The sequence below is a fragment of the Giraffa tippelskirchi genome, chromosome X (assembly GCF_054371585.1).
Source record: "Giraffa tippelskirchi isolate mGirTip1 chromosome X, T2T-mGirTip1v1.2.pri, whole genome shotgun sequence".
In the NCBI taxonomy this organism is placed as follows: Eukaryota; Metazoa; Chordata; class Mammalia; order Artiodactyla; family Giraffidae; genus Giraffa; species Giraffa tippelskirchi.
In genome coordinates this window covers 141,731,488-141,746,408 of record NC_137289.1, presented here as the reverse complement: position 1 = coordinate 141,746,408, position 14,921 = coordinate 141,731,488, and the positions used below count along the sequence as shown (strand labels likewise).

The 14,921-nt window shown below is 40.9% G+C and overlaps 1 protein-coding gene across 1 annotated transcript in view; it reads right to left on the bottom strand.

Annotated features, from left to right (window-relative positions):
* PIR (pirin) overlaps positions 1 to 14,921 on the bottom strand; it is a 215,981-nt gene that overhangs the window by 109,074 nt on the left and 91,986 nt on the right. The window lies entirely within an intron of this gene.

Genomic DNA, 14,921 nt, shown 5'->3' with positions numbered 1-14,921 from the left:
GATTCCTATCCACATTCATGTTCTTATCTCCACGGCTTCTGGCTGTACCACATTGGCCACGGGATCTCTCTGGACCCCTAAGGCTTAGCTGCATCCTTTTCCTCTCGTTGCACCGTAGCTTTCACCTTGAAGTAAAAGCCTTCTGTGGCTGCTCTGGGAAGTCTGGTGAGTCCTTTCAAATATCTGAAGTTGGGGAGTATTTGCACAATCTGAAGTCCTTCTCATTGCTCAGAAAGCCTTCATAATCTGGCCACCTGCGACCTCTCTAACTCCGTCTCTTTTTCTACTTCAACTTCCTTTCTCATTCTGCTCTGGTCACCTTAGCACCCTCACTATACTGAAACATACCTAGCATGTCCGACTCATGTCACGGAATTTTCTGTTTCCTGTCTAGAACTCTCTCTTTAGATATTTATGGGGCTTCATTCTATCCTTCTGGAAAATCAAAAGGACCTTTCCAGACTGCACCTTCTAAAATGTAACCTCATCCTTTTGTTTTTGATTCCTTTGCTTCTGTCCCCCCTCCCCACCAAATCTCCCCAGACTAGACTATAAGCAGCACAAGAGATTTTGTTTATACAAAGAGCAATGCCTGGCACATAATAGATGCTCAGTAAATGATTGTGAAAGGATAACTAAATACATCAAGAAGGAGGAGCAGGTTCAGCTGGGGAAGGAGGGGCAAACAGCCCTTTTGTTACCTGGGAAAGATTTCAAGAAAAAAGCAGAATGTCAGGAGCTACCAGAGATGGATGGAAAGGAAATGTGGCAAGAGCCAGGGAAGGGGGGAAATGGTTCAGAACTATGAGGTACTGAACTTCCTCCACTGCCAGTAGAAAGCTCAGATTAATAATAAAAAAAATTATGTTGCATTATGTAAACTGAGAGGTTGAATCAACTCATAATTGGGGCTTTCTTGGATTTATCAAACACCTCAGTGTATTTTTAATTAGTCTGAAATGTTGTTAATGATGTATACACGTGTGTGTTCCATTGGTTTTACTTAGATTTAATCACGGACTTGGTCTTTCCTTTAAAATCACCCCTTTTCATGTAGCCTGAAAACTGATTTTATAATGGAAGTCTGTGCTGAAAATGTGAATGGAGAAACTTAAATGAACACAGATTACCATGTCTCCTGTTATTCACAAAGGGGCTCTTTCTTATGTTATGCTGGTAGGGAAGTGTGTGTGTGTGCTTAAGCACATGGTGAGAAAAAAACAGAGAGGAGGAATATATTGAGAATGAGGATAATAAAATACATAAAAGCAGATAAAATCTACAACTTTATAAAAAGTGAAGTCGCTCCATCGTGTCCGACTCTTTGTAACCCCATGGACTTTAGCCTACCAGGCTCGTCCATCCATGGGATTCTCCAGGCAAGAGTACTGGAGTGGATTGCCATTTGAGGTTTTTTTTCCCACTATAAAAAATCAGATACATTTCAACAGGACACAATTCATGCAAGAATGTAGTTTACTTCCACATTCCTAAAGCTCTTAAAGTGACCTGATAAGGCCAGATAGAGAATCAAATAAGTTATTAATACTTTTTCACCAACCTAATAAGAATTTCCACCAAATGTTAAGCATCTCTTGGGAAGTTATGTTCTGTTGATGTTTAGTTCTATTTTGCTTAAGAAGAAATATTTTTGTTCATTTACACATATTTGTCTTTAAGTTAATAATACATGCACATGACAGAAAATTCAAAATGTACAACATAACAAAACAATGTGATGAAAAAGCAGAATTCTTATCACAATCCCCCCTACCACCACACATACAGTTTTCCTCCCTGGAGAAAATGCATTGTTGAACATTGCTTTTTTCACTTAATTTATTTGGAGATAATGCTACATCCGGAGAAGGCAGTGGCACCCCACTCCAGTACTCTTGCCTGGAAAATCCCATGGACGGAGGAGCCTGGTAGGCTACAGTCCATGGGGTTGCTAAGAGTCGGACACGACTGAGCAACTTCACTTTCACTTTTCCCTTTCATGCACTGGAGAAGGAAATGGCAACCCACTCCAGTATTCTTGCCTGGAGAATCCCAGGGACAGCGGAGCCTGGTGGGCTGCCGTCTATGGGGTCGCACAGAGTCAGACACGACTAAAGCAACTTAGCAGCAGCAGCAGCAATGCTACATCAGAAAATATACTAGATTTGTCTTTTTTTTTATTTTAAGGATTGCATAGTGTGATTCCCTGGGTCTACCAGTTAGGATTCTGCACTCTCACTGCCACAGTCCGGATCTGATTACGGGTCAGGGAAGCCTTTTTTGGGCTTCCCTGGTGGCTCAGATGGTAAAGAACCTGCCTGCAATGGGGGAGACACAGGTTCAACCCCTGGGTCAGGAAGATCCCTTGGAGGAGGAAATAGCAACCCACTCCAGAATTCTTGACTGGAGAATCCCATGGACAGAGGAGCCTGGCAGCTACAGTCCATGGGGTCACAAAGCTTCATGGGCTATAGTCCACAGGGTCACAGAGTCGGACACAACTGAGCGACTAACACTTTCACTTTCCAGGGTGATTATGAATTTTAATAGGAAAAATTTTTCTTTCCTCACCTAAGAAGAGAGATCAACACTTAATGAAGATGGAACCACCAATAGGAGGAATTAAGGTCTCACGTGGAAAGATTTTTACGTGAATCTCTTGGGAGCCTTCCAAACTCCTTCTAGAAATAAGGTTGCCAGATAAAATACAGGACACCCAGTAAAATCTGAATTTTCAGATAAACAATAAGTATTTTTGAATACAAGTATGTGTCAAGCAGTATTTGAGAAATACATAAAAATTTATCTGAAACTCAGTGGGTTATTCTTATAGTAAGCAATGATCCATTGTTCATCTGAAATGCAAATTTCACTGGGCATCATATATTTTAATCTGCTAAATTTAGCAACCCTGCCTAGAAAGCACTCATCTATGCATTTGTGAATCGAGCTAATCTTAACTTGAAACTCCACAATGTTGAGCTGGTGTCTGTTCAAGCAGAAAAATACTTCTTATTAAATATCAAGTCTATAAAAACAACTTCAAACTTCAGGTTTCAATATTTCTTTTAATTGTATCTTATAATCCACAAACACAATGCCTTCGAGTGTTTGAGATAATGCTTTGAACTAAGACAGTTTAGCCTATTGTTTTCAGTATTAAAAAACTATAAGATAGTTAAAGTGTATCCCAAATATTATAAAAATACACTTGAACTTTGATATAAATTAAATTTCAGGGGAATTTTTACCTATAGTGCTTACATGATATTTTTTTCAAAATGAAACACTGCTGTCAAAAAAATTAAACTAGATTATAATTAAGTTAAATGTTCTATTGAAAATTAAACATAGACCTTATAAAATTCATATTTTGCTTTCTTATGAAGCCTTTTGGGGAACTAAAAATCAGTGTATTGTGATTCGGAATGGACCATATTTAATTGATTTTCCTTGGACACAAACAGATGCAGAATTTTCCCTAGTGTCGCCTGTCCTGGCTTCTTATTGATGCTTACTAGTTTTCTCCAAAGGCATCATCTACACTAATCTGCTATCCTTTTTCATCAAAAACCAAAAACACCCCAGTTATTTCTGTCCAACTTGGAAGCAGTGACTGTTCTGCAGCCTGGAAATGCCTTCCAGAATGAATTTGGAGGTTACAAGTGTAAGCTTGCCCTTGGTTTGTGTGCTGCTATGGGAATTTATTTCTCTTCAACTTAATAGATACAAGTTTCCAAGGATCTTGGCAGCTATTGTCTAACCTTGGAAATCACCATATTTTAAAGAAAAGCAGCCTTTAAAATTTATCTACTGTTCTAAACAAAAATGGTGGGCCTCACTCAGCCAGTCCTAGTTCACAAAGGAAGGAGCACACTTGTTCTCTCCATGTCAATCTTCCTTTTAGCATTAAAACTTGAGGACAGAGTTAATGACGTGCATGTTTAGAAGTATTTGAAATCTAGTGATACCTGAAATTTCCTCTGAAATGAAAGTTAAAGTCGCTCAGTCATTTCCAACTCTTTGTGACCCTATGGACTACACAGTCCATGGAATTCTCCAGGCCAGAATACTGGAGTGGGTAGCCGTTCCCTTCTCCAAGGGATCTTCCCAACTCAGGGATTGAACCTGGGTCTCTGGCATTGCAAGCAGATTCTTTACCAGCTGAGCCAGAAGTGAAGCCCAAGAATACTGGAGTGGGTAGCCTATCCCTTCTCCAGCGAATCTTCCTGTCCCAGGAATCGAACCAGGGTCTCCTGCATTGCAGGTGGATTCTTAACCAAATGAGCTATCGGGGAAGCCCCCTCTGAAATGAAATGAACAAGAAAACAGGATAGATCGATGGATGGATATGAATGTACTAAGGCAAACAGTGTTTAGTCATTCAGTCATGTCTGACTCTTTGTGACCCCGTGGACTGCAGCCTGTCAGGCTCCTCTGTCCATAGGGATTCTCCAGGCCAGAATACTGGAGTGGGTAGCTGTTCCCTTCACCAAGGGATTTTTCCAACCCAGGGATCTAACCCAGGTCTCCTGCATTGTAGGCGGATTCTTTACCATTTGAGCCACCAGGGAAGCCCAAATAGAGCATAATATTAATTGTAGAATCTAGGTGGTGGGTATACAGTTCTTCACTGTACTACTCTTTGAACTTTTTTGTGTTTCAAATTTTTCATAATAAAATGTTAAGGAAAAAATTCGACAGGTACACTTGGATGTGTATTTGTACTGTGTGTGCTTAGTCGCTCAGTTATGTCTGACTCTTTTAGAGCCTATGGACCACAGCCCCCAGGCTCCTTTGTTCATGGGATTCTCCAGGCAAGAATACTGGAGTGGGGTACCATTTCCTTCTCCAGGGGATCTTCCCAACCCAGGATCGAACATGTGTCTCTTACATCTCCTGCACTGCAGGCAGATTCTTTACCAACTGTACGGGAGGAAAAATCATTTCCTTCTACTCTTCTAGGTTCTTGGCTGAGATCCCTCTAAAATAAAAGATAGATGAATAGAAGAAAGACAAACAGAAGTTTAATAACATCAACATCTTCTGTATGCACGGAAAGAGACAGGAAAACTGAGTGACTCCCTGAAATGGCCAAAGCCACCACCTTCGATACTCTCTAGCTAAAGACAAAAGGTTAAGGGGACGTGTGTGTTATGGGAGGTGACCAGGAAAAGCACAGTAAATAGGGAATATTATGCAGATTTAAGTCCATGCCTTCTCTGGAAACAAAACTTTCTAGAGTCATCCTCTTCCTGGTACAGAGACACCCTTAGAAACGGAGATTTCCCTTATAAATGTCAATGTCTCTTACAAAAAGGGTAACTTCTCCTGTGTTTTCAGCGCTTATCCTATGTTTGTTATTTCTTTTTAAAAAAATTAGCCTAAAATAATCATTATGCCAAAGAGGCATATTTTGGCGTGACAAATTCTGCTCCCCTTCGACACAGAGCCACCTTGGGCCAGCTACGCAAACCTCTCTGTATCTTGGTTACTTCATCTGTAAAAGCCTACTGCACAGGGTCACAGAGTCCATGAGATAATCTGCGCAAAATACTTACCACTTCACGATGTTCAGTAAGTATTAGCTGCGATGATGATGGGAAGGCTGATCTATGAGATGCATTCAGGCCCAAAAGGAAGGTGAAAATGCATCAGAGAAGGCTTTATAAAAAAGGTGACTTGACTTGGCTCTCAAGGGACATGCTGGAAATACATTAATGGAGAGAGGTTCACAATAAGCAGTAAATGGGGGAAAAAAGGTGAATGAAAATAAAAGAATGAAGGACAGAACACAGAAGCAAGATGTGTACAGATTAATGGAGGAGACTGGCATGGCTGGTGTTTTGGAAAGTAGGACTAGACTCTTATTAACTCATTTGAAACCAAAATAGGAAAGTTCCAAAGAATAGCAGAGAGATAAGAAAGACTTCCTCAGTAATCAGCGCAGAAAAATAGAGGAAAACAATAGAATGGGAAAGACTAGAGATCTCTTCAAGAAAATTAGAGATACCAAGGGAACATTTCATGCAAAGATGGGCTCAATAAAGGACAGAAATGGTAGGGACCTAACAGAAGCAGAAGATATTGAGAAGAGGTGGCAAGAATACACAGAAGAACTGTACAAAAAAGATCTTCATGACCCAGATAACCATGATCATGTGATCACTCACCTAGAGCCATACATCTTGGAATGCGAAGTCAAGTGGGCCTTAGGAAGCATGACTATGAACAAAGCTAGTGGAGGTGATGGAATTCCAATTGAGCTATTTCAAATCCTAAAAGATGATGCTGTGAAAGTGCTGCACTCAATATGCCAGCAAATCTGGAAAACTCAGCAGTGGCCACAGGACTGGAAAAGGTCAGTTTTCATTCCAGTCCCAAAGAAAGGCAATGCCAAAGAATGCTCAAACTACTACACAATGCACTCATCTCACACGCTAGTAAAGTAATGCTCAAAATTCTTCAACAGTATGTGAACTGTGAACTTCCAGATGTTCAAGCTGGATTTAGAAAAGGCAGACGAACCAGAGATCAAATTGCCAACATCCATTGGATCATTGAAAAAGCAACAGAGTTCCAGAAAAACATCTACTTCTGCTTTATTGACTATGCCAAAGCCTTTGACTGTGTGAATCACAACAAACTGGAAAATTCTGAAAGAGATGGGAATACCAGACCATCTTGAGAAATCTGTATGCAGGTCAAGAAGCAACAGTTAGAACTGGACATGGAACAACAGACTGGTTCCAAATTGTTAAAGGAGTACGTCGAGGCTGTATATTGTCACCCTGCTTATTTAATTTATATGCAGAGAACATCATAAGAAACGCTGGGCTGGAGGAAGCACAAGCTGGAATCAAGATTGCCGGGAGAAATATCAATAACCTCAGATATGCAGATGACACCACCCTTATGGCAGAAAGTGAAGAACTAAAGAGCCTCTTGATGAAAGTGAAAGAGGAGTGAAAAAGTAGACTTAAATCTCAACATTCAGAAAACTAAGATCATGGCATCTGGTCCCATCACTTCATGGCAAATACATGTGGAAACAGTGACAGACTTTATTTTGGTGGGCTCCAAAATCACTGCAGATGGTGACTGCAGCCATGAAATTAAGACACTTGCTCCTTGGAAGAAAAGTTATGACCAACCTAGACAGCATATTAAAACAGAGACATTACTTTGCCAACAAAGGTCCATCTAGTCAAAGCTGTGGTTTTTCCAGTAGTCATGTATGGATGTGAGAGGTTAGACTATAAAGAAAGCTGAGCACTGAAGAATTGATGCTTTTGAACTGTGATGTTGGAGAAGACTCTTGAGAGTCTCTTGGACTTCAAGGAGCTCAAACAAGTCCATCCTAAAGGAAATCAGTCCTGAATATTCATTGGAAGGACTGATGTTGAAGTTGAAACTCCAATACTTTGGCCACCTGATGCAAAGAGCTGACTCACTGGAAAAGACCCTGATGCTGGGAAAGGCTAAAGGCAGGAGGAGAAGGGGACAACAGAGGATGAGATGGTTGGATGGCATCACCTACTACATGGACATGAGTTTGAGTAAACTCCAGGAGTTGGTGATGGACAGGGATGCCTGGTGTGCTGCAGTCCATGCGGTCGCAAAGAGTTGAACATGCATGACTGAGGAACTAACACTTTTTTTTAGTTACTAGGTTCTAAAACAAGGCTCCCCTTCTTGTCTAGGGCAGGAGGCCCTTTCCTTCTGCAGAGGAGGGGGTTTCTTTGTTTTCCAAATCTCTGTGCTGTCTTGAAATCATTGAAAGTGGGAAGGGCCGATGGAGATACCCTTGAATGCATGACTAATTGGTAGAGAAGGCAAGTAATGCCTTGAAGCTCCGTCCTCTCTCTTCCCCGGAATAGCTGCCAGCTGGGAATGGCAGGGAATGGCATTGCTGGTAATGCTACATCAACTCCTCCTGTGCTGCCCAATTAACCATTTAAATCACAATAAACAATTTGGAAATTTGATTTCCATTTGAGGCTGAGCCTCTAGAATCCAAATGTTGTACAAGATTCTAAGAACAAGATGCCTTTGCTATTAAAAAATATACAAATTGACTTTCTTAGCTCAGCATACCTGACTGGATTTTTGTATTTGCTGACCTGTTATTACAGTGGGAGAGTCATCGGTGTTTCTTCTGTGGCCCGTGTAGCAAGGTGTTTATTTACCTTGTGAATATGGAGAGCATAACTCTCCTAGGTCTTTGAATACTCAGTTTTTTCTTTGAAGGTTGGTAAACATAACTTTGGGCTTCTTTCTTACACAATAGGCCTAAGCAAAAAGAAAGTATAAATAAACTATAAATAAAAAAATGCTTTCTTCCAGTATATTGAAAGGGCCATTCTCTATATATGTACTTTTTTTTGGGGGGGGGGGAGCTGGATTAACAGTAAGATCTAGATAGATCCATAGAGGGAACAAAGGCTCTTATTGTTCCAGACAATTGAAAAAGAGCTTGGTGCTGTAATCAAAATCCTTTGTAGTACTGTATTACTAAACAGAGGATAAATGGTGGGAATTTACTACATTTTTCCATGACCATATTGGGACTGAACAGCCCATAGGGATTCAACTCACTAAGTGGCAGTCTTAGGTTCTAAAATGTACCAAATATGCCACCACAAAATATCCCTCTTTGACATAAGGACTGTCTCGATCTGGTTATTTATAAGAAACAGCAAACACAGGAAAAGCTCTGAAACAGTTTAAGCTGCATTAAGCTATGCTAAGTAGTTCAAAATGGAGTCATAGTGGCCAGTGTAAACTTTCATATTAGTTGTTTTAAAATGTCTGCTGTAGGACGGTGAGTGTCGGATAAACTAAAAGCGGCAATTTTACATGAGAAATTTGTCTGGCAACGTACTTCACTGGAACACAGGGAGCAACTGATAGAGCCAAGACTCCCTCCCTTGGGGTAACTGTTATTCTTTAAAAAGAGACCCTGAGCCCAGTAACTTGAAGGCTCTTGGTTGGAGGACCTGACTCCACACCCCTGAGAGCTGTTTCACACGGACATTGCCGGAGGCCCAGTCAGAGCAGAGGGTGACTTCCCACTTTGTTGCCAGACCAGACACCTCCTTCCCAGACTTCTTAGAGTGGTTCGTTACATTTCTACTTTCTCTACTTTGACTAACCTATGTTGTTTGCAATAAACCGAGCAATTTGTGAATTCAGTATTGGCCATATTTCGTTTATCTTCAATGCTGTGATTCTTCTCTGGTTTTACTGCTGGGCCCTGCCACAAAAGCTGAGTAGAAATTTCCCTTTTGTTATAGATGTTTACATTTAGGAGAGAAACCTCCATTTGTAACAGTGTCACCCTCTCTGTACTTGTTGGGCTGCACCCCGCAGGCCTATAAGCTCTGCATTTGCTCAGCTTCAAGACTAAAGAAAGAGCCCAGAGTTAGTGACAGAGGCATCGTGGTTTAACGGATGGGGGAGCCCTACCTGTCTTCTGAAGCAAGGTCCCGGAGCAACACCCCATCGTGCGCAGTGGACGGCGGGCAGGACATGGCGGCTGCTTTTGCTTTGGGGGAAGGGGAGATTAGCAGTTATAGCAGAATTGATGTCAGGTGGGCTCATCAGTTACCAGGGAAACCAGCTGAGAGGCACGCCCCTCATCGCTCCTTCAAAAAGCTGTCAGGTAGAGATGTTTGATCTAAAGGTTAGAATAATCACCAGCTGCAGCTGGGGCAAGTATGTAGGAAGGTTGTCAGTCCTGTGAGTGGGGTGTAGATGAAGCAGGGACTGGCCCAGCAGGGGATAGACAGACAGCAAGAAAATAACGCCACCTTGGGGGGCCTGACCAGACAGTATGGGGAACTGAGAGTGAAAGTCGCTCAGTCGTATCCTACTCTTTGTGACCCCATGGACTGTAGCCTGCCAGGCTCCTCTGTCCATGGGAATTCTCCAGGCAAGCATACTGGAGAGGGTAGCTGTTCCCTCCGCCATGGGATCTTCCCAGCCCAGGGATCGAACCCAGGTCTCCCGTATTGCAGGCAGATTCTTGACCACTGTGCCACCAGGGAAGCCCAAGAATACTGGAGTGGGTAGCCTATCCCTTCTCCAGGGGCTCTTCCCGACCCAGGAATCGACCCGGGGTCTCCTGCATTGCAGGTGGATTCTTTACCAGCTGAGCTACCAGTATGGGGAAAAGGATGACTAAATCTCTAGAAATTCTTATCAATGGAGAAGGTTCTGCTTTATGTGCAACCCAAGTTAAGTCACTTGGCAGGGACCTCTGGTGACCTAAACTTTGGGAGCGATATTTGGGCATTTCTTTCCAAAACATTACATGTCCTTACTAGCTTGTCTTGCTTTGTCCATTTTGGAGTTAACTGGGGTTATGTAGTTCAATATATTTTTCTATATTGAAAATAAAGAGAGCTAGTTCAAGCATAAGATAATCACCAAAAGACAAATTTGAACATGTTTTTAGTAAACTCTATAGCTGAGCTGGAAGAAATAAACTAATTCTGGTTTGTACACAGGCATAAAGCCCCTAATTTGCATATACACATGAGTACGTAAAGGCACACATACATTCATGGCTGTGAATTCAAAGGAGAATATATATCAAAATGTTAGAATACAGTCACTGCAAGCAGAAAAAGGATAATAAAGCAGTATGAAGAACCAGGAACCAGAGAGATAGCTAAAAAACAAATGCATTCATATTCATTTTAAAGAGACTACTTGTGTGAAAGAGGATAATATTTTGAGAGAAGCTTAATTAACTAAGGCTTTGAAGTAGCAGAGATATTTAATGAATGTTTTGGCATACTCAGAATTGAGGAAGTCTTCGCCCATGAAAATTTCTTGGGAAATCACAGTGTATCCTTAACAAATAAATGAAATACCTATGAAAAGAATCAGGCTTCCCAGGTGTCACCAGTGGTAAAGAACCTGCCTGCCAATGCAGGAGACTTAAGAGATGTGGGTTTGATACCTGGGTGGGGAAGATCCGCTGGAGGCAGGCATGGCAACCCACTCCAGTATTCTTGCCTGGAGAATCCCCACGGACAGAGGAGCCTGGCAGGCTACAATCCATGGAGTCACACAGAGTCAGACATGACTGAGCAACTAAACACAGATAGTAAATTAACATTTGTGATATCTGCATAAATAGTCAGGCCAAACCTTGTGAAACTGGCCTTATTTTGTGACCATGGACAACCATTCTTAGAGATTACTTTGTTCTCTAGGAGACAGGAAGAGAGAATTTATAAGGACAAGTGTAAGGACTTGGGAATGGACAAAAGAAACTGAATATGCTTTCAATGAAATGCTAAACAAGAAGGATGCTCTCATCGTGGCAGCGTGCAAACCTTTGCCTTTGCCAAGGCTACAACTCTGAAGAGACAGAAGTTAACTAGTAGAAAACCGATGGCAATGTAAATAATTCTTGTCCATACAAATACAAACGAGCTGTGTCCAGTGGAATACAGTTCATTATTGTCTGATGAGTAGATCAGTTTTGCAAATTCATTTCAACATTCCTTTACTGTATAGAAATTTGTGGTTGTTTGCCTTCTTCGTAACATCTTTCCAAGTTCTCTGTTAATTAATGAGTTTAATAAAAAAAAATGTGCTACTTGTTCATTTTACATTTGTATGAGTCATGATTTTGCTATTTTTGAACGTTATCCTTTAACATCCTCCATAAATCAAAATGATCCCTGTCCTATCTCTGTAAGTGAGCAGCCTGAACTACAAGGTGGGGCTGGCTGTGCTAAAGGGTGAAGAATAGCTAGGAGACAAGGGATGAACTGGAGAGGCCCAGTGCTGGGGGCTTTTGGTTCTCTTTTGATTATTTCTAAGAATGAGACAGAGGGAGGGAGTACATGAAAGGGATGAAAAAACTCTTTAGAGAAATAGTTTATGGTAGGAGAAGGGAACTAGAAAGTAAATTTGAAAAAAAGAAAAGAAGAAAAGAAAGTAAGTACAACAGAAAGATGCCAGAAGACCTGGGTTAAAGACTCAACTCTGCCACCCATTAGCTGTGTGACCTAGGATAATTTTCCTAACCTCTCTAGTTCCCTTAAATAATAATACTATCTCTTACAGTTGTCATGAGGATTAAAATTAAATGAAACTGTCCTATGAGGTGATTAGCACAGTGGCCTATATGGACTACGTACTAAACATGTACTAGTTTTCATTATTAATATTATCATTATTATTCTCTAGACTTCAGTTTTCTCAACTGTCAGAAGCCTGGCTTAGATCAGTGTTAATCAAACTTCAATGTGCTTGCGCTTGGGAAGCTTGCTTAAAAGGCGTTCCTAGACCCCTCCTCCAAGTATTCTCCTTTAAGAGGAGCACAGAAAGTGGCCTTTGTAACAGGCACCCAGGTTGATTCTGATGCAAATGAAATTGAAGATTATGCATTGGAGAACTCCACTAGAGGATCTGAAATGTGTCCTCAAGTATGAGCATCTCTGTTTTCTTTCCAGTTTAAATCCTCTTATAAGGAATATCAGATAAAATACTTCGCCAAGTGGTAATAGAATTTTCATTACTGAGATCCTGAGAGAAAGGGTAGAAAATCTTAGGAAAAGAAAATTGGTGGATCACTTTCTAAAGCCATATCGAGGGGAATAATTGTACATGGCATTGGATAAAATGCATGTAATTTTAAACAAAGGCCCTGAATCAACTATGTATTGATAGTATCATTTGAAATAGGAAAAAAATATCTGAAAGCAGAGACCCTGATCCCAAAGTATTCAACACCTACAAGCTGACTATATAAAGTGTGGTCCCTGAACCTATAGCAGCAGCATACCTGGGAACTTGTTAGTGACTCAGACTCTGAGGCCACCCAGACCTGTGAATCAGAATTGGCATTTTAACAAGATAGGTGATGCATCTACACTTTATTTTTTTAATTATATATATTTACTTGGCTCTTAGTTGCAGCATGCAAACTCTTAGTTGCAGCATGTGGGATCTAGTTCCTGGACCAGGGATTGAGCCCAGGCTCCCCTGCATGGGGAGCGTGGAGTCTTAGCCACTGGATGACCAGGAAAGTCCTGCACATACAACTTAAAGGTTTAGAATTCCTGATATAGAACACAGTCCAACATACATAAATCAGCCGAGCAACAATTATAATTAATGTGATGCTTATTAATTAATGGTTCCCAGTTGATGGGTGCTGGGACACATTAAAATTACCTGGAGAACTTCAAAATGCAGACCAACTCCAGAGATTGTGAATTTCATGTGGAGCTCAGAAAAAAATTTTATTTCAGAGACCCTTCCCCAGTAATTATGCTTCACAGCCAGGCTGGGGAGCTACTACAGAGTATAAGAAATGGGAGTTCAAGAAAAGGATGGAAAGGAGCAGAGGAGTAGGTCTTGAACTGACCCTTAAAATATGCATTCAATTTTTGCAGAATGGGGAGCAGAAGCATGTGTGCGTGCTTTTGTGTGTGTGTGTGCATGTGTGTGTATGGAAAAAAGACTATAAGACAATGTTACAGTAACTTTTTTCTAGAGAGATAATGGAAAACAAAGTGAAGGAAATATTGTTCTCCGAGGAGTTTCAGCAGGACTTCAAAACAATAACATTTCTCTGTTAGAAACAGCGGTGACATGATGCTGCACGTAATACTGTGGGAGCCATTGTCACATTTGATTAACGTTTAGAAGCAATTTGAATGGAGAGAATATTATTCTTCTCAATTCCCACTTGGGGCTAACACATACATTCTTTTTCTTACATAAAAGACAGTTTTAAAGTCTTGTTCTACATTGAGTAGAAATAGTCTAAGCTTAGATTCATTTCACGAAAATGGAAACTATTTGTACTGGCACAACAGTCTGACTTCACTGGGTTCATTAAAAATCAAACGAGTTAGTGGATATGATTATAATTTGATATGTGAGACATGCTACATAAATGTCAGGTCATGGTTTAGATCCTTTCTGCCTCTCCCAGCCCTTCCTCCTATACTTGAACTCTGCACAACCTTGCTATTACTCCGGCTCTTCTTGACCCCCAACCAGATCAGATGTCCTCCCTCCAAAGCTTTCTTGATTTTTTTTTTTTTTTTGGTCAACCTTATACCTTGGCTATATGTCCAATGTTGCACTTCATAATCTTGTGTTACAAGTTATTTGTGTATCTGTAGGCTTACTCTATTAGTCCTAAGCTCTTTGAGACAAGTGATTTTTAAAAATTCATATTTGAATATCTAGTACTGAAGTTTCATTTCTCATATGTTGGCATAAACTTCTAACAGAGCTCATCTCCCACGGATAGCAACCATAAATTCTGGACAAATTACAAAAAACAACTACATGAAAGCTTTGCAAAATAAATCAAAATAGGCAGATTTTGCAAGGACATTCAAATTTGGAAGAAGTGACACATTACAAGTTCCCAGTTTTTGCAGCTGGCACAATGGCAGGCTGTGATCACAGCAAGGTGCTGTCTTTACTTGCTTTCTTTCTGACATGGGCAACCAAAGGGCAGAATTCAAGGAGGCCCTGGCACTGGAAAGTCTAGGGAGGCCCAGAAAAGAGAGATCCAGAGCAGGTAAACTTCAAATTCTACATTTGAACCCCACTCACAACCTGACTCTGCGTCACATGAATGGTGAAGACCAAGCTTGCAGCTAAAGCTAAAGACACTGAACTGAGATTTGAGCTGCTATGATGCTACAGGTTACATTCTCCCCCAATGTTCTGTATTCTCCTTTCATAGCTCTCATTTTCCCAGGAATTTCTTAATATCTTTCTTCTGCAATATGCTCCACGAAGCAGGTTCCAAATGGCAGGTTGGATTATTGTTTCCAATCCCTTGGTAACTCCCTGTAATGGAATTACATACCATGCCTGTGGCCACGCAACCTTGCAGTAGCTCCCACTGGACTAAGTGGAGACCATATCCC